This window comes from Pelobates fuscus, chromosome 9, assembly GCF_036172605.1.
Source record: "Pelobates fuscus isolate aPelFus1 chromosome 9, aPelFus1.pri, whole genome shotgun sequence".
NCBI classification, from domain to species: Eukaryota; Metazoa; Chordata; class Amphibia; order Anura; family Pelobatidae; genus Pelobates; species Pelobates fuscus.
In genome coordinates, this window is record NC_086325.1 from 129,054,887 (window position 1) to 129,076,987 (window position 22,101).

The window sequence follows — 22,101 nt, forward strand, 5'->3', positions numbered from 1 at the left end:
TTGTCACCCCCTGATGGCGGCCCTGAACAGACACATAATAAGCAGGATAGCAGAAGATATTCAGTTATCCTTATGAGAACAGCAACCGCATACTTACTCTTACCTTATCTTCAGATAGTGATAAAGTACTTACGGCAGAGCCTATGGTGATAATAAGCAGCGTGTTATATCTGCAAGATATCAACACCAATCCAAACATATAATCCACAAGTATTAAATCAATGCAATGATAGGAGTGACCATAACTTATACCGATCTAGGTACAGGGACCATGTAAAACAGATCAGTCAAATGTTTGTCATCAACAAGCTGCATTACATTATATTATGCAGGATGAATCAACCACTTAAAGCCACATGTTGGTTGCAATTCCAGATATAAGGACACCTAGAAGAATCCCCATGAATATCAGAAGAGAGGTCCGTAATGGAACTACCTGTTCAGGGATTTCCTCTATTGTTCTGGCAGAGGGTGAATTTTACCCGAATTAGTAAACTTGGTAGAATGATCTGGGGACTGGAAAGACCTCAAATACTTGCAATACACAGTATCAAAGTTACCTGGAGCATATGCGCCTAAAAGAATACCTTTATTGCAGAAAGGAAATTATAATGTTCCCCTTTACAACAGGGGAATCTGTCAGAAGTTTCTGATCATTATCTCTTTAACCCCTTAAGGACCAAACTTAAGAACTTAAGAACCAAAAGCATGCCACCCCTGACATATACTAAAGGTATTGCAAAACTTTCAGGTCCCCAAGGGATGAAAGAGAATACTGGATATAAATGTTATGCTTTAAGGAAATTAACTCAGATTTAAAGAATAAAAAGTTATGACCAGGTGAAAGAAAAACCCAATATTAACAGCTTTTAGATCAGGTAATGGCTTCAGCGTTACCTATTTATGAGATTAATTAATAGCCCAATTTGTGCTTCTGCAACCAGTATGATCTACAAAGCTGTGCATCAGTAATCAGCATATATCTGAAGGTAAAACACTGCCACTAAATTGAAAAAACATTCCCTGTCTTGATCAGAGAGGAGAGGATACCTGGCAATAGAACAAACTTTTGTAGAATGGTCTCATGTATAATTATATAGGTGTGCACACAAAAAAAGCATTGATTCTGTTAAACATTACCATGCTCCATTTTGGAAAAACAGGTCTCGTTCTCTCCTGGGAGAGGCACTCAGACAGGTTCAGAAACACCTGCAATTAGAGATGTCCCGAATAGTTCGCCGACAAATAGTTCCCGGCGAACATAGCTTGTTCGCGTTCGCCACCGATGGCGAACATATGCGATGTTCGATCCGCCCCCTATTCGTCATCATTGAGTGAACTTTGACCCTGTACCTCACAGTCAGCAGACACATTCCAGCCAATCAGCAGCAGACCCTCCCTCCCAGACCCTCCCACCTCCTGGACAGTATCCATTTTAGATTAATTCGGAAGCTGCATTTTTTTTTGTATTATAATGTTTTTTGTTTTTTTTTAGACAGAAGTGTGTTATATTTGAGCATGCTAGGCTGAACGTGCGTATATCATGGCTAGTTGCACTGAGGGTATGAGTATATAGCAGTACATTGTTGTGAAAGATGGCTGTCATGTTTAGGGTGTAGATTGCACGTTATCAACTGTGTATTTATATCAGCAGCTCCACCACTAGTTATAAATCAAGTGTGAGTCGCCCCATGAGATGAGACTAGTGAATAACATAATACATGAACGGTTAAGGTAAAGGCATGTAAGGAACTATGACGATAAACTCTTTAGGAGGTGAAATAATGGCATGTTTAAACGCTTGCTACTTTACGATTAGTTAATGTGCAGAGAGCAGTTCATGTGATCAAAGGCATGGTGTGGAGGATCGGCTATAGTGGGACATGCTTGGCAGGCTGCTGTTTACTGCTTGTGCTCATCCGATCCCTTCTGGGCGCCAGGTGCAGACCCTGGGAGTCCCTGATACCTGGAACAACAAAGGCAAGTCTCTGGCTGAGTGCCGGGTTCGCGGCTTGAGGTGGTGGAAGCTTGTTTTGTCGGGTGGTCAGATCTGTCCCGGTGGTGCTTCACGTCCGGTGTGGGATTGTGGTGGCTTAAGGTGGAGGCGAGTGCTTGACATGGGGCAGGCTCTGCATTTCTGTTTGTGCCTCCGGTCCCGTCTTTAGTTTTAACACTGTTTTTAATTGCTTTCATCACATATGTTTGTATACTCAATATGCTCTTACCAGTATTTAATTGAACACTTTTATTTTTAACACTATTACTATTTATTTGCCCCCCACATTTTAGTGTAGGACCCACCAATAATGGGGTACTTTGAAAGTAGTGGTGGGCTTAACAACATATGGCCATATGGTGGAACCAAATCCCCATATTTATACTTAGATAGGCATTTTAGTGGCCTTCTTTGTTCTCTTTGTAGTCTGAGTGCGCCGCAACTATTTATTCTCTCATTCATGAAGTTTTGGTCACAGCGGAAGCACCTTTCATACAAAAGTAGGTCTCGGGAGTGCCCCCTATCCTCTCTCTGTTCCGGTCCCGTCTTCGACACCTTTTGCGTTGGGGACTGCTTCGCTTAGCTGTGGTGGAGCTTGTTGGGGCTTCCTGCTTGTTATTTGCTTCCAAAATTGATTTAAGAGTCTGTCCAGCTTAGACTCAATATCCTGCCATGCTTTGCTGGTACCTGGAGGACACACGGCTGCCGCCATATTGGGAGAGTCGCAGATGAGAATGTCAGCCTGGGCAGCTGTGCTCTGTGCGCCCATTAGCTCCAGATAGCCTCTCAGGGGTGGACCGGGATAACCCCCACCGGTCCGAGGGGGGGGGGGGGGGGGCAACGGAGCTCCTGCCGGGAAGTAGCTGCTCCTGGGCATCCCAGGATCGGGAGATCGGCTGCCTCTCCCGCCCGGTGAGCACCAGGCCACACTTGCCACGCGGAGGTAAGTAAGACTCTGTCGAGTTGCTGACCGCTATTAAGCATGTCGGGTCGGTCAGGTAGGAGCAACATTGCTGGGTCATCCCATTCTGGGGGCAAATTCGCTTGTTGATAGCTGCTTAAAGTGAGATATTGAGGGAGCTCACACGAAGTGCGTCTTTCTTTCATGACAGCTAGGCCCTGCCCCCCGGAAGCTGCATTCTTAGTGAGAGGAGGGACAGTGTAGCTGCTGCTGATTTAATAGGGAAATTGATAGCTAGGCTAGTGTATTCAGTGTCCACTACAGTCCTGAAGGACTCATCTGATCTCTGCTGTAAGGACAGCACCCCAAAAAGCCCTTTTTATGGCTAGAACATCTGTCTGCTTTTTTTTTTTTTCCTGTGTAATCTAATTGCAGTTCCCTGCCTGCCAGCGTGTGTGTCAGGCTCACAGCGTATACTGTGCCCACGTGCCCAGTGCCACCACTCATATCTGGTGTCACAATAGCTTGCATTTAAAAAAAAAAAAAAAAAAAAAAAACTTTTTTGACTGTAATATAATAGCAGTCAGTTTCCTTCACACGTGTGCGTTTCAGGGAGGAGTTTGTCATTAGTCAAGTCACTTTTATTATTTTTTCCAGTGAACACAGTCATCTGCATTAGTGAGTATACTCATTTTCAGCACTAACACATTAATTATTTAGTTTTAACACTGCTTTTAATTGCTTTCATCACTTTTGTTTGTATACTCACTATGCTCTTACTAGTATTTAACACTATTTTATTTATGACACTATTACTATTTATTTGTCTCCCACATTTTAGTGTAGGACCCACCGATAATGGGGTACTTTGAAAGTAGTGGTGGGCTTAACAACATATGGCCATATGGTGGAACCAAATCCCCATATTTATACTTAGTTAGGCATTTTAGTAGCCTTCTTTGTTTTTTGTATTTTTGTAGTCTGAGTGCGCTGCACTATTTTCTCATTCATGTAATATAATAGCAGTCAGTTTCCTTCACACGTGTGCGTTTCAGGGCCTGCCAGGGCACAGTGTCACACCAGTGCAACTCATATCTGGTGTAACAGTAGTGTACATTTAAAATAAATATATACAATTTTGACTGTAATAGATTGAATAGCAGTTAGTTGTCTGCAAGCGTGTGTGTCAGGCCTACAGCGTCTACTCTGCCAACTTCTGCCAGTGCACAGTGCCACTCATATCTTTTGTCACAGTAGCTTGCATGCATAGTACCACTAATCGAAAAGAAAATGACAGGCAGAGGCAGGCCACCCCGCAGGGGCCGTCGTGGTCGTGGTGCTTTGATTCCCTTTGGCCCTAGAATAATGCCCAATGTTCAGAGGCCACGTACCCTGAACTCGAAAAGTTCTGAGGACATAGTTGACTGGCTAACACAGGACACCCAATCTTCTACAGCTTCCGCTCGGAACCTTGATGCACCATCCTCCTCCTGCTTAGCTTCGGGCACCTCTCAAGTTACCACTCGCCCGCCTGCCGCCACCAGCAACACTAGCACCACAGCCGCTTCACTTGATCTGTCAGAGGAGTTATTTACACATCAGTTGGAAGAAATGAGTGATGCGCAACCATTATTGCCAGAGGATGTAGATAGCAGGGATATGTCTTAGTCAGGCAGCATTACACACATGGGCGTACGGTGTTATGGGCAAATGCAAATATTACAAGTTTTAGAATGAAATGTTGTATTTTTTAAACTGTGTACTTTGTCTTTAAGAGATATTGCAAGTTGACAAGGTGTTAGAAATGGAACATATTGTTTTTCATAGATGTTTCTTTAAGCAATAACCTCAGTGCATAATATGTTTGCGCCATTTTGTCCCAGACGAATTACAATAACAATAATGGATAAACCGACTTCAAGGCTATACTACGACTCTTTCAGTACACAATATACTGTGGTAACCCCAAGTTAATGGAACTTCCCCAAATCCGGGAATCTCCCACGACTGTGCACTTACGTCTTAGTATAAACAACAGATAAGCTATTCAGACTTTGGGAAGCCATCTTGTCCCAAGTTGGTGGAAGTTCCCCAAGTCAGGAAAATTTCCATGACGTGTGCACTTGCTTTTAGTTATGGCCTTGTATCTTTGCCAAATTAAGGGAGGTCCTAAATTGATTTAAAGTAGACAAGTTACTTTTTCATATATGAACTATGGTAACTCTAAAATGACGACACTTAAGGTATAAATAAGTGTACTTTTAAATGTTAACACACAGAGGAGAGACTTGGAGACAGACGCTGCTCCATCTTAAAATGACTGAGAGGCTGACATGATGACATGTTCAGGAGGGTATGTTAACCTATTAATGATATTTGCAAGCATTTAATTTCATCTTATAAACTCTGCTATAATGGATTTGATATGTCTATATTTATATTTTTATATAATAAATATCTAAAAGACAAAATCTATGGCTTCCAAGACAATCCTTATTTTATATTGTATTCTCAATTATTTACATATGTTAAATAGAGGATCTCTTACTAACTATATAACATTATGGCTAAGATATCTGTATGGTTAGCCCTACTAAGTTCTATGCTTTAAGACATTATAGTGGTAAATAAGGGAACCGCCAGCGGTTACAACGGTGTGATGATGATGATGTTGTACCCGCTGCTGCTTCCTTTGCTGAGTTGCCTAGGTCAAAAATGTCTAGATTACCTCACCTTTATTAAGATGAATGAGGGATGGATCCCGAAGGGACTGTCAGTGGGCGATACATTCGACTAAAAAAGGCCTGATGAGGGGGACATAACAGGGATTAAACTGATAAGAATAGTACTACTTAACACACCACTCCTATCTGGTGGCACATTAGATTACACGCGCAGTGCCCCAAATTTGAAGTAGGAGGACCAACCAAGCATCTTTTTCCATCTCCCGGTTCCTAAAATCGATGCCATATACACGTCCCCTGATAGGGGACGTAACAGGGATTAAACTGATAGGAATAGTACTACTTAACACACCTTATAATAACGCAGAGAGAGGCAATGCAGAGAGAGGAGTCTGAAGAAGAGGAGTCAGAGGAGGAAGGTGGCTTTGAGGAGGTGGAAGACCAAACACAGCAGGCGTCCCAGGGGGCTTGTTGCCACCTTTCGGGGACCCTTGGTGTTGTACGTGGCTGGGTGGAGGAAGAGACCTTCAATGACATCAGTGAGGACAAGGAACGGGACATGGCTAGCTTGGTATCCAACCTTGTGCAAATGGGGAGTTTGCGGTTGTGCAAATGGACTGTTTGCGGTTGTTTGCGGTGCGTAAAACTGGGAGTTTGGTCTGTCACTGTGAAGCGGGCGTAACCCTTACACTACCTGATGTTTTAAAGCACGTTATTCCAAACAATTTAGGAATGTTAGGTGATTTATGCCCTTTATGGATTAAAACCAGACTCTGCATCAACTATGTAATTTTCCATGGGAGTTTTGCCATGGATCCTCCTCCGGCATGCCACAGTCAGGTGTTAGTCCCCTTGAAACAACTTTTCCATCACTATTGTGGCCAGAAAGAGTCCCTGTGGGTTTTAAAATTTGCCTGCCTATTGAAGTTATGGCGGTTCGCCCGTTCGCGAACATTTGTGGAAATTCGCGTTCGCCGTTCGCGAACGGAAAATTTTATGTTTGCGACATCTCTACCTGCAATCTATCTGAAGTGGTAAAATGTGTTAATTGCTTATCCTGAAATACCTGTGGGAGAGGGAATCTAATACAAAGCCAAATGCGGTATGTTTCCTTATCTACTTCATTTAAAAAAAATAATAAAAAAAAACTGAAATAGAAAATCCACAGTAGGCAATAGTTACTTACCCAGTACAACAGTGCATTTGTATTTGCTAGTATTGGGCAGTGTTACATTTCAGGGCAAAACAGACTTTAGATCATTTGTATATATTAAATCTACCAATGCTGTGTATAAATTGGGGTTATCTAATACTACCAACCTGTATACAGATTATATGAATCACATACATTGTGGATGTTTCTAACAGCACCTTATGCCCAGATATATCAGTTACATATACTGAGTCTGTTCAAATAGTAATCATACATAGCCTACCTCTGCTATATACAGTGACACTATGCCTGCACACATATTAAGATTATATAAGTGAGATAAATTGAGTCTGTGTTTTAAAAAAAACTTCATGCACATATTATACCACTCACATATACTGAGGTTGTGACTCACAACCCACACATAGAACCAGTATTAGAGTGGACTCATAGAGGATGTGTCTTATATCATTCACATATATTGTGTTTCCACTAATACATCAAGCATATAGTGAACAGATACACTGAAGCAATGTCTCCACACCACATAACATATAGAGCATATAGAGGACATATACTGAAGCTGTGCTTTCACAGCAACTCAGAGCATATAATGAAAACACACTGAGGCCGAGTCTCCCAATCAACTCATACATAGACAATATAGTGGATAAATACTGATGCTGTGTCTTATAGTAACACATAAACAGAGCATCTAGTGGATACATATACTGAGGCAGTGTCCTCATAGTAACTCATATATAGAGCCTATAGTGGGTACATATACTGAGACTGTGTCCTCACAGTAACTCATACATAGAGCGTATAGTGGATACATATACTGAGGCTGTGTCCTCATAGTAACCCATACATAGAGCATATAGTGGATATATATATACTAAGGCCGAGTCCTCATAGTAACTCATACAAAGAGCATATAGTGGGTACATATACTTAGGCCGTGTCCTCAAAGTAACTCCTACATAGAGCATATAGTGGTTATATATATAAATATATTTTCCTGACATTATTCATGGCAGCATTTACTCATGGGTTAGCTCCTCCCCTCACAGCAGAAAGGACAGGAAATAGAACTCTGAAACTGGTATAAATAGATCCTCCCCCTTCCCATCAGGCAGTCTTTTTTCCCGTCCTTCACAGCAGTTTGGAAGGAGTCTGCTTATGCAGGCCTAGAATTGTTATTTTATGCTCTCCAGGCAATATTTTTGTAGCCATGCTGGGGTTCAGCCTCTAAGCCCTGAAGACCCAGCAACGCACTATTGTTAATACCGCAAACCCGGGGGTCGGACCCAACCTCTCCCTTAAGGGATGAAAATGGTCCACTGCATGCCAGGGTTCAGCCTCTTATCCCAGCCTTTTTATCCCTGAAGACCCAGCAACAGGCCAGCTTGGGTACACCGCCAGGGGATGAATGTAATATACTGCCTACAGGAAACCAGGCCTGGGTTCAGCCTCTTATCTCTGAAGACCCAGCAACAGGCCAGCCTGGGTACCCACTCAAGGGATGAATGTGATATACTGCCTACATGAAGCCAGGCCAGGGTTCAGCCTCTTATCCCTGAAGACCCAGCAAACAGCACATCTGTAAGAATTGCCAGCCTGGGTACCTACTTCAGAAACCAGGGGTCTGACCTATCTCTCTCTCTCTCTCTCTGAAGTGATGACAGCGGTCCACTGCAAACATGAGGCCCAGCTGAGTCTAAGCCTTTACCCCTTAAGACCCAGCAAACAGCAAATCTATAAGAGTTGCCAGCCTGGGTACCTCCTTCAGCAATCAGGAGTCTGATCTATCTCTCTCCCTGAGGGGATGACAGCTGTCCACTGCATACATGAGGCCCAGCCGAGTCTAAGCCTTTATCCTTGAAGACCCAGTAAACAGCACTTCCATAAGGTGACTACCTGGGTATTCCTTTTCTATGTGTTCCACCTTGTATGGGGTTGGTTAAACCTCCTCCCACTGGTGATGATGGACGGCATATGGGGTACAGATGGAAGCCTATAGTTTAAACAGTTTAGGCTGCCAGTTGATCAAATCCCCATTTTGCCGCTGAAACACAGGCCTGCGGCTGTACAGGTAAGTGCATTAGTAATTTAGATTAAAACTAGTATAGGCACCTGGGTCTCTGTTCTTTCAGTCCCTCCCAGCTGCTTACATTAGGCTTCCTTCTAACAAATACCGTATATACTCGAGTATAAGCCGAGTTTTTTAGCACATTTTTTGTGCTAAAAAACCCCAACTCGGCTTATACTCGAGTCAATTGTCTGTATTATGGCAATTTGCATTGCCATAATACAGACTGGGGGAGAGGGGGGCTGGCAGAGCTGTAACTTACCTGTCCTGCAGCTCCTGTCAGCTCTCTCCTCCTCCGCACCGTCCTTTCAGCACCTCGGTCAGTGCCCAGTGTAAATCTCGCGAGAGCCGCGGCTCTCGCGAGACTTACACTGGGAGCTGACAGAGGGAGCTGCACGGACGGCGCGGTGGAGGAGAGAGCTGACAGGAGCTGCAGGACAGGTAAGTTACAGCTCTGCCAGCCCCCCTCTCCCCCCCCCACTGAATTGCCAATCCCACTGGACCACCAGGGAAGGAGAGCCCTCCTCCCTGCCATGTATCAAGCAGGGAGGGGGGACGAAAAAAAAAAATAGTAATAATAAAAAAAATAATAATTAAATAATAATACAAAAATGATAATTAAAATAAATAAATAAAAATAATAATAAATAATAATAATAAAAAAATTAAAATAATAAAAAAAAAATTGCCCACCCCCCACCAAGGCTCTGCAACACACACACACACACACACACACACACTGCACTCATACACACACACTGCACTCATACACTCACACTGCATTCATATACACACACTGCACTCATACACACACGCTGCACTCATACACACGCTGCACTCATACACACACGCTGCACTCATACACACGCTGCACTCATACACACGCTGCACTCATACACACGCTGCATTCATACACTCACACTGCATTCATACACTCACACTGCATTCATACACACACACTGCATTCATACACTCACACTGCATTCATACACACACTGCACTCATACACACACTGCATTCATACACTCACACTGCATTCATACACACACTGCATTCATACACACACACACTGCATCCATTATACACACACTGTAAAAAAATATTCAATTAATATATTTGTTTTAGGATCTAATTTTATTTAGAAATGTACCAGTAGCTGCTGCATTTCTCACCCTAGTCTTATACTCGAGTCAATAAGTTTTCCCAGTTTTTTTGGGTAAAATTAGGGGCCTCGGCTTATATTCGGGTCGGCTTATACTCGAGTATATACGGTAGGTCACATTTAGGAGGTTTGTGTGGTGAGCATTTAGGTAAGTTTATACATGAAAGGATGCTTGGTGCAAAAGAGTGCTGATAATGCAAGAAGGCATTGTGCAAAAGAGTGCTGATAATGCAATAAGACGCTGTGAAAAAGAGTGCTGATAATGGATATCCTGGCTGTATAAAGTCTGCTGGAATTCCACAGTCCTGAAGACAGAGAAATATCCAAGGTAAGAGCACTTTCCTGGGTGACTGATTGAAGTACACACATGTATATGATCGGTTTTAAAAACCTAACTCCAAGTCCACACACACTTGTTTCTATCAAGATATGTGGCATTGATTGCTATCTGTGCATTATCGCAAATAAGCAGGTTTTTCCAGAAAGTGGAAGTATATACTGCATATGAGACCATGGGGCCTCAGTATCCATACATAATCTGGTGGTGGTACAGCATCGGTATGTTTTCACTTTATGCTCTAACGTATAAACAGTGTGTCCAGTATATGCTCCATGTATTGGTTACTATAAGGACACGGCCTCAGTATATGTATCCACTATATGCTCTATGTAGGAGTTACTAGGATACTGCCTCAGTATAGGTATCCGCTATATGGTCTATATAAGAGTTACTGTGAGTACACCGCCTCAGTATAAGTATCCTCTATATGATATATATAGGAGTTTCTATTGAGACACAGCCTCAGTATATGTATCCACTATATGCTCTGTGTGAGTTTCTATGGGGACAGCCTCAGTATATGTATCCATTATAGGCTCTATGTATGAGTTACAATGAGGATGCTACCTCAGTTTATGTATACACTATATGCTCTATGTGCGAGTTACTGTGAGGACACAGCCTCAGTATTGGTATCCACTATAGGATATATATATGAGTTACTATGGAGACACAGCCTCAGTTTATGTATGCACTATATGCTCTGTGTATGAATTACTATGAGGACACTGCCTCAGTATAGTTATCTACTATAGGCCATATGTATGAGTTACTGTGAGGACACAGCCTCAGTATATATACCCACTAAAGGCTCTGTGTGAGTTACTATAAGGACACAGCCTCAGTATATATATCCACTATATTGTCTATGTGTGAGTTGATCGTAAGTATCTGCCTCAGTTTGTGTTCATTTGCTCTGAAAACAGAGCCTCAGTATATGTCCTCTACATGCTCTATATGTAAGTTGGTTTGGACATTGCTTCAGTGGATCTGTTCACTATATGCTTGATATATTAGTGGAAACACAATATATGTAAATGATATAATACACATCCTCTATGAATCAAGAGATAAAGGTTTGCAAGTGTTCAGTGAGGGGTAGGTGTGTGTGTAGGATACTCTAACGTCTAGGTGGGGTCCCCTCAGCCTTCACCAATAATACATAACATAAACAGAGATTAGACGGAATATCTTACATACACATAACAGTGGAAATTCGGATGGTGTGGGTAGCGATCCTATAACAGGATAAAAAACAAAGGGAACAAATAATAGTGCAGTATCGTTGGTACTGACAGGGGAAATTGCAATATTCCCAATAGGATCCCAATAAATTTGCACTCACAAACAAGGAGCCAATCAATTTCCGGCTCAGATCATCAGCTTTGTGGGATATAAGAGGTCCCACTCCCTCCTCTGTATGTGCGGAGTCTTCCTTTTGTTGCAATCACAGGCATACAGTAGTAGTAATTAAAGTGCTTTATTCCATAAAGTGCACAAATACGATAAAAAATAAGTAAAAACCTTACAGTCTGTACTGGTGTGTCTTGAGAAACTAGCAATACGCGTTTCGCCTCTCTGGGAGGCTTCCTCAGTTGCTGGTTCACTGTCCTAGGGGTGGTCGTTCTTTTAAGTCCATTTCTTAATTGGTAGTGTGTGTTACTTCCGGGTCGCATCCATTTCTTACGTGTTTCCGGTTTGCGTTCCACCGTTGGAACGCATAGGGGAGATGGTCGCAGACTTCCTGTGTTTCTGTCTGCTGGAAAGCATCCTTGCGTTCCACCCCGCCGTCAATTTTCATTCTGTGTGGTACTTGAATGTTCACATGTGTTCTTTATATAGTCCCAATGTTTATTCACTCCAAACAATTCTCATATGAAGAATAGGGAAAAAGGGGAGACAAGAAATAGGTAGGAATAGTAAGGGATCAAAAGACATTGCTTTTTTGGGGTTTTATTCATCATTACCTGATACAATAATTCTATACATATGTATCCAATACCCGGCATCTAGTGTATAGGTAAAGTGTCTTAAAGTGCTTCCAAATATGTACCATTTCATACCCATATCTACATTCCCCTTATATCACAACATATAATGGGCTTACCGATATTGATAATATTATACTAAAAATGCCCAAATTTATAAAAATAGATGGTGCTGTGGACATAGAAACATAGAATGTGACGGCAGATAAGAACCATTCGGCCCATCTAGTCTGCCCAGTTTTCTAAATACTTTCATTAGTCCCTGGCATTATCTTATAGTTAGGATAGCCTTATGCCTATCCCACGCATGCTTAAACTCCTTTTACTGTGTTAACCTCTACCACTTCAGCTGGAAGGCTATTCCATGCATCCACTACCCTCTCAGTAAAGTAATACTTCCTGATATTATTTTTAAACCTTTGTCCTTCTAATTTTAGACTATGTCCTCTGGTTGTGGTAGTTTTTCTTCTTTTAAATATAGTCTCCTCCTTTACTATGTTGATTCCCTTTATGTATTTAAATGTTTCTATCATATCCCCCCTGTCTCGTCTTTCCTCCAAGCTATACATGTTAAGATCCTTTAACCTTTCCTGGTAAGTTTTATCCTGCAATCCATGAACAAGTTTAGTAGCCCTTCTTTGAACTCTCTCTAAGGTATCAATATCCTTCTGAAGATATGGTCTCCAGTACTGTGTACAGTACTCCAAGTGAGGTTTCACCAGTGTTCTGTACAATGGCATGAGCACTTCCCTCTTTCTACTGCTAATACCTCTCCCTATACAACCAAGCATTCTGCTAGCATTTCCTGCTGCTCTATTACATTGTCTGCCTACCTTTAAGTCCTCAGAAATAATCACCCCTAAATCCCTTTCCTCAGATGTTGAGTTTAGGACTCTATCAAATATTCTGTACTCTGCCCTTGGGTTTTTACGTACAAGATGCATTATCTTGCACTTATCCACATTAAATGTCAGTTGCCACAAGTCTGACCATTTTTCTAGTTTACCTAAATCATTTGCCATTTGGCTTATCCCTCCTGGAACATCAACCCTGTTACATATCTTAGTATCATCCGCAAAAAGACACACCTTACCATCAAGACCTTCTGCAATATCACTAATAAAAATATTAAAGAGAATGGGTCCAAGTACAGATCCCTGAGATACCCCACTGGTGACAAGCCCAAGCTTCGAATATACTCCATTGACTACAACCCTCTGTTGCCTGTCACTCAGCCACTGCCTTACCCATTCAACAATATTGGAATCCAAACTCAAAGATTACAGTTTATTGATAAGCCTTCTATGTGCAACAGTGTCAAAAGCCTTACTGAAATCTAGGTAAGCAATGTCTACTGCACCACCCTTATCTATAATTTTAGTTACCCAATCAAAAAAATCAACAAGATTAGTTTGGCATGATCTCCCTGAAGTAAACCCATGTTGTCTCTGATCTTGAAATCCATGTGTTTTTAGATGTTCAACAATCCTATCCTTTAACATGGTTTCCATCACTTTCCCCACTACTGAAGTAAGGCTTACTGGCCTATAGTTGCCCGACTCCTCCCTATTACCTTTCTTGTGAATGGGCACAACATTCGCTAACTTCCAATCTTCTGGGACTACTCCTGTTAACAATGATTGGTTAAATAAATCTGTTAATGGTTTTGCTAGTACACCACTAAGCTCTTTTAATAGCTTTGGGTGTATTCCATCAGGTCCCATTGACTTATTTGTCTTTACTTTTGACAGTTGAAATAGAACCTCTTCCTCTGTAATCTCACGTGTAATAAATGACTCATTTATCCTTTTTTTTAACAGAGGTCCCTTTCCTTCATTTTCAGCTGTAAATACCGAACAAAAATATTCATTGAGGCAGTCAGCTAGACCTTTATCCTCATCTACATACCTTCCTTCTTTTGTTTTTAATCTAACTAATCCTTGTTTTACTTTTCTTTTCTCATTTATGTATCTAAAAAAAGTTTTGTCCCCCTTTTTTACTGACTGTGCTATTTTCTCTTCTGTGTGTGATTTGGAAGCTCTTATAACTTGCTTAGCCTCTTTCTGCCTAATCTTATAGGTCATTCTGTCTTCCTCACTCTGGGTTTTTTTATAATTACTAAATGCTAACTTTTTGTTTTTTACTATTTTGGCCACATCTGCGGAGTACCACTTATTTTACCATTTATTTTGGACTCCATTTAAGTTGCTCCAGTCTGATAATGACTCCTTTACACATATTCTAATTTTAGAAAAGTCTGTTTTTTCTAAAGTCTAAAACTTTTGTTTTTGTGTGGTGTGACTCAGTCACTGTTCTTATATTAAACCACACTGACTGATGATCACTGGATCCTAAACTTTCACCTACAGTAATATCTAATACCAAATCTCCATTTGTTAACACTAAATCTAGTATGGCCTCTTTACGAGTTGGCTCCTCAACGACTTGTTTTAGAGACAATCCCAGTAGGGAGTTTAGAATATGTGTGCTTCTGGCACAAGTAGCTATTTTTGTTTTCCAATTCACATCAGGAAGATTAAAGTCACCCATGGTGATAACTTCCCCCTTCATTGTCATTTTAGCTATTTCTTCAACTAGTAGATTATCTAACTCTTCAATTTGTCCTGGGGGCCTATAAATCACACCTACACGAACTACTGTGTGATTACCAAATTCTAACGTAACCCAAATGGACTCTATGTTCGTCTCACTAACCTTTATTAGGCTAAATTTTATGCTATCCTTCACATACAGGGCCACCCCTCCCTCTTTCTTGCCTTCCCTGTCTTTTCTATATAAAGAGTACCCTGGTATTGCTATGTCCCAGTCATTTTTTTCATTATACCATGTCTCAGTAACAGCGACTAAATCTACACTATCAGTTGCCATTATTGCCACAAGTTCATGGATCTTATTCCCTAAACTAAGAGCATTTGTAGACATGACTCTAAGCTTATCATTTTTTTAACACACTTGCTACAGGCACCTTCTGTCCTTGTTTTGGGGGACAATTGGATTGATGTTTTATCACCCTTTTGCCCCACCCCCCCCTCCTAGTTTAAATACATCTTAGCAAAACCTCTGAACTGCTCACTGAGAACATTTGTTCCCTTTTGAGAAAGATGCAAACCATCTTTTTTGTACAGTTTATTTCCATTCCAAACAGAGCTACCATGAGCAATAAAGCCAAATCCTTGCTCCCGACACCATTCACCAAGCCACAAGTTAAAGTCCCTAATACGCATCCGCCTGTCATTCTGAGTGTTATGCACAGGCAGAACTTCAGAGAATGACAGCGTGGAAGCAACCTGCCGTATATCATTGGCAAAAACACTAAAAACTTCCTTAACCTCTGAAACCTCATTGCAAGCCAAGTCATTTGTCCCTAAATGGACAAGTACATCCAATTCACCTTCCTGCTTTGCTTGCTTAACAATATTACAGATACGTCTCCTGTCTCTGTGAGCAGTAGCTCCGGGAAGACACCTCACAAGACCACCATTGTCCATCTCCACACCTCTTATGATGGAATCCCCCAACAACAACTGCTTTCTATAAGGCCTCATCATAGTCTTCAAGCCTCTCTGCACAACACCACTAGCCTCAGTGCCTCTTTCCACAACACCTCTAGCCTCAGTGCCTCTCTCCACAACACCTCTAGCCTCAGTGCCTCTCTCCACAACACCTCTAGCCTCAGTGCCTCTCTGCACAACACCACTCGCCTCAGTGCCTCTCTGCACAACACCACTCGCCTCAGTGCCTCTCTGCACAACACCACTAGCCTCAGTGCCTCTCTGCACAACACCACTAGCCTCAGTGCCTCTCTGCACAACACCACTAGCCTCAGTGCCTCTCTGCACAACACCACTAGCCTCAGTGCCTCTCTGCACAACACCACTAGCCTCAGTGCCTCTCTGCACAACACCACTAGCCTCAGTGCCTCTCTGCACAACACCACTAGCCTCAGTGCCTCTCTGCACAACAACACTAGCCTCAGTGCCTGTCTCCATGACACCATTACACTCTGAAAGTGCAGAAAATTAATTATGTAGAACAACAGACTGTGCAATATGTCTTTTATCCACAACTCTAAGTCTACCAGATCCTACAGTAATCCATCTGCCATTCCTAGTATGTCTCTGTGGCAGTGGCTTTGCAGCAGTTCCAGCCTGAGTTTGTTTACCAGATAGTTTACAAATCTCAGACTTCAAAAATACAATCTCCTGCCGCAAGATAGAGAACTGTCTACAGATTAGACAACAACTAAACCTCCAAAAAGTGGAACGCGAAACAAATGCATAGCAACTATTACACTGAACTAAGTCTGCCATTCCAATGAGATCAATTATTTAAATCAAACGAATCTTAACTTTTTATTTATCCTCCTGAATACCTCAGATTACCTCCAGTTTATCTCCAGAATATCTCCAACCACAGACACTTAGAAGCAACACTCTCCAGAATATCTCCAACCACAGACACTTAGAAGCAACACTCTCCAGAATATCTCCAACCACAGACACTTAGAAGCAACAGATTCGAATATAAATACAAAGTGCATAAGCTAATAACTGGATATAAATATATCACAGTTATGATTGAAAATCTACAATTTGGGTCTAAAAGATATAAAATGGCAATGGTTAAAATGCATAAAATGTGTGCCGTGTGAGGGTGTCAATCATAATAAAACCACTGGAAAATCCCATATGTGCAATTTCTTGTGCATAAACTTAAAATGGAATACTTTGTTTGTGAGTGCAAATTTATTGGGATCCTATTGGGAATATTGCAATTTCCCCTGTCAGTACCAACGATACTGCACTATTATTTGTTCCCTTTGTTTTTTATCCTGTTATAGGATCGCTACCCACACCATCCGAATTTCCACTGTTATGTGTATGTAAGATATTCCGTCTAATCTCTGTTTAAGTTTACACATCCTCTATGAGTCCACTCTAATAATGGTTCTATGTGTGGGTTATTAGTCGCAACCTCAGTATATGTGAGTGGTATAATATGCGCATGAAGTTCTGTTAAAAACACCGCCTCAATTTATCGCTCTCATATAATCTTAATATGGGTGCAGGCACATTGTCACTGTATATAGCAAAGGTAGGCTATGTATGATTACTGTTTAAACAGACTCAGTATATGTAACTGATATATATGTGCATAGGGTGCTGTTAAGAAACATCCACAATGTATGTGATTTCATATAATCTGATGCTGTGGTGGAATCTCGGTAAAAATAAATTTAGTAGGCCGAGATTACCACGTGGCATGTGTAGGTGCATATACTGGTGTATCGGTCGGTTGGTTGCACGTGGCAAAGATACAATCAGTAGTGTACGGAGCATGTGCAAGAATACAGGATTTAGTATTCCCCTCCTCCATTGTGCTGGGCAAGCCATGTGGTCAAACAGGACTTCTCTTTTTGTATTTGTATTTACTTTGTATCACACAGCCTGGTTACAATGCTGCTACCCATCCCATGTGTTCCCTATTAAGGGTTAATAAGTAAAGGGGTGTATATAAAAAATACCCCTTTCTGTCTCATTAGAGATATCTTTGCCAGAAGCTCAAGGAAGCAGGCTGAAGGGTCAGTGTTAGGACCCGCTTAGGGGGGTCTGCCTTGACGTTGGCAGGCGGGCATCCCTCCAATGGCCATTGGAGCAACTAAATGACCTCCATTTGTCTAAATATACATAGGGATTAAGGAGAAAGCGCAAGTAACATTTTCTTTTCTTTGGTTTTTACTATATATTGGGGTTGATGTGTGTTGTAGTCCTTGCTGCTTAAGCGCAGGACTTCTCTTTTTGTATTTGTATTTACTTTGTATCACACAGCCTGGTTACAATGCTGCTACCCATCCCATGTGTTCCCTATTAAGGGTTAATAAGTAAAGGGGTGTATATAAAAAATACCCCTTTCTGTCTCATTAGAGATATCTTTGCCAGAAGCTCAAGGAAGCAGGCTGAAGGGTCAGTGTTAGGACCCGCTTAGGGGGGTCTGCCTTGACGTTGGCAGGCGGGCATCCCTCCAATGGCCATTGGAGCAACTAAATGACCTCCATTTGTCTAAATATACATAGGGATTAAGGAGAAAGCGCAAGTAACATTTTCTTTTCTTTGGTTTTTACTATATATTGGGGCTGATGTGTGTTGTAGTCCTTGCTGCTTAAGCGCAGGACTTCTCTTTTTGTATTTGTATTTACTTTGTATCACACAGCCTGGTTACAATGCTGCTACCCATCCCATGTGTTCCCTATTAAGGGTTAATAAGTAAAGGGGTGTATATAAAAAATACCCCTTTCTGTCTCATTAGAGATATCTTTGCCAGAAGCTCAAGGAAGCAGGCTGAAGGGTCAGTGTTAGGACCCGCTTAGGGGGGTCTGCCTTGACGTTGGCAGGCGGGCATCCCTCCAATGGCCATTGGAGCAACTAAATGACCTCCATTTGTCTAAATATACATAGGGATTAAGGAGAAAGCGCAAGTAACATTTTCTTTTCTTTGGTTTTTACTATATATTGGGGCTGATGTGTGTTGTAGTCCTTGCTGCTTAAGCGCAGGACTTCTCTTTTTGTATTTGTATTTACTTTGTATCACACAGCCTGGTTACAATGCTGCTACCCATCCCATGTGTTCCCTATTAAGGGTTAATAAGTAAAGGGGTGTATATAAAAAATACCCCTTTCTGTCTCATTAGAGATATCTTTGCCAGAAGCTCAAGGAAGCAGGCTGAAGGGTCAGTGTTAGGACCCGCTTAGGGGGGTCTGCCTTGACGTTGGCAGGCGGGCATCCCTCCAATGGCCATTGGAGCAACTAAATGACCTCCATTTGTCTAAATATACATAGGGATTAAGGAGAAAGCGCAAGTAACATTTTCTTTTCTTAGGAAGTTAGTTCTTGTTCGATTGATTGGGTAAGAGTATGTGTGGGTGGAGCTAATTATGGGTGGAGTTACCTGCCTATATAAGGAGCCTACACTATTGTCCGGGGCTCAGATCTTGTTGTATTTTGGTGACATTAGTCCCTCTGAGTCCCGTTCGGTGAATCAAATAAAGAATCTCTTCCTTCCTGAAGAAACCTGTGTCCATCTCTCTGTGCTTGGCTTCCGTCAGTTTCTCCGGTATCATTTGGTGCATTGGCCGGGAAGCTCATCGTTCAACGGTAGCTGAGAAGCAGAGGCGTGAGACTGTCTATCTTTGCCCACGTTCTCTACGGCTGCACCCCTGAACTTCTGCGTGGACCTCCCTTCGTCTCGGCGCCACTGGTCTGTTGTCCAGGAGATCATCGGCCTCTACGTAGTAAGTGCTGGGGTGTCCCCGTTGATGAGTGTGAACTCAGGTTCAGGAACGAGGAGGTAAGACGACCGCTGTTTTAGACGGCGGACCCACTAGGGGTATTGGATACCGATTGTGCGGTAGGCACATAAGGGGTTATTTGGAATCTGCCCCCTCCAGTGGAGGGAAGGAGCGAAGGCACACCGCTCAATTAAACGCCCTGTAGTCAGCCCGTTTAATTTTGGTTTGGAGTCAGGCGGGGTTCTGGTGTAAATAGCCCTAGCCGGACACCGGTGTCTTGTCTAGACTAGCGTTCTAGGGTGTATATTACGTTCGCTAGGTCGGAGGGGCCGGGAGACTAAGCGGCGCCTGTGTAAATTCGGTTCGCTAGATCTCAACCTATCTTGGCTAAGTGGGAAGGCGTGTAAATTTGGAACCCACTAGACTATTGATAGAGTAGATAGACTAAGAGGGTACTGTTGTAAATTCCGCCCTCTAGTTCGCTATATGTGGTGCTTGGGCAGTGTGGCTAACCAAAACGGATGTAAATAGTTTTAGGTAGTCCATCGAGGTACTGGCCAATAGATTAGTTGGGAATTGTAAATGTGTTAAAGATTGTTGTAGTAGCGTGTATATCTTGCTAGATAGCGTGAGCTCTGCCGTCTAGCGAGAGTGTGAATAGTGTGTAACTGTATTATAGCGCACGGTACCATAACCATGTATAATTACTGATACTGTAAATAAGTACTAATAATTGTTGTCTATGTTGTATGTTTAACACCATAACCACTACTAATTGAACTGTGACTTTAAATTGTACTCTAACCAATGCTAACCGTACTATAACTACTGTTTGTAAAGACGATGTTACTGGGGTATGTTATAGACGGGTAATTCAGATATAGGGAATTATAGCGTGGGTGACCGTATAGTTTTTTTCATGCATTTTTATAACTTTATGATTTTTACCTTATGATTACTCAATTTTTTTATGCATTTTTATAACTTTATGATTTTTCATCACACAGGAATAAACCTTATATTTTTAGGAACAACACAACTTGGGGACAAACATTCGTACAAATCCGTTCAGGGGTTCCAGAGATATGGAAAAGTCTCTTTGGACCGACCGCACGCCTGTTTGCATGCCCAAAACAGTTCCACAGATTCAGGCTGTGCTGGTTATTTATGTGGTGACTGGTGAGCACTTGCTAGACAGCCGCCACGTTAAAAAAGTAAAATTTAAATACAGAAGTCGAAGTGCGTTCGACTATTCGGTCGGTCTATTTCTGCCTTGAAAAATAACAAAGTCCCATCCGAAGGCGGCGTTCGAATAGTCGAACGCACTTCGACTTCTGTATTTAAATTTGCCCTTTCTGGGGCTAAAGATGAAAAAAAGAGTTAGAAGAAAGGAGTATAATTATGTAATATAATTTCTTAATTTTTACAGGTATTAGTTTTATTGTCCCCCTATTGTTATTAAAGTAAGAGGGCATAAATATATGGGGGTCTTACTCAGCCACATGTGGTTTTTATTTATTTATTTTTATTTTTTTACTTTTTTAACATGGCGGCTGTCTAGCAAGTGCTCACCAGTCACCACATAAATAACCAGCACATTACTGAGCGTTTTAACTAATTGCGTGCTGGCTGCATAAAACAAAGTGAATGCTAATTTGTGAATCTGCATCCTGCCAAATGCATTTGGTTCCAAATGTGTTTATCAATGTTTTGTGGTTCTTCCAAATTCTATACTATGCATAAGATTCAAATGCAAAAGCACACATTTTTATTTGGCCACCGAATGCATCCAGGTTATCATTGCAGATCGCTTGGGCCAACTGAATTCTGTCCGTATTTGGCTTTACTAAATATCAGAATTGCCATTGCAGTCAAAATTCACTAATCTTCACCGTATCTTGTTAGTGAATATACCTGGAGGTTTAGCATATTGCTGTGTCTACCTAGCTAGCTACTACCAATGACACTAGGAAACACATTTGAATGGGATATAGGAAATAGACTGTCAGGATTATTCACTAAAACCAGATTATGTTCAGATGGACAAAAACTACTGAAAACTGCTGATTAAATTGTGACCGCAATGGTAATTCTTAAAAGCAGGTAGGGGCATATATCAATCTCTAAATGTGTAAAACTAGCGACTGGACAGTCATTACTGGAAAGATCATTCTCATGGTATCTATTAAATAATGTGGGCATAATTCCCTTGTTCCCCACCTGGGCATCAGGTGGGATAATTTAAAATATATAATAGAGGGTGGACAGACACTGTCAACAGCTTAGCCCCACTTGGTCAACAGATGGGGGTTGTTATAATATATAAGTGGGAAACTTGGGTCCTCTCAACCTTCATTCAATTATAATATTTTGAGGGAGTACCTAGGTTTCTCCCCTCCAGGTCCCACCCATTGGTGGCAGTTGGGGTCCCTAATTAAAATATATATGCTCTTTTGCTCCGTATGGAGTTGGATGGTT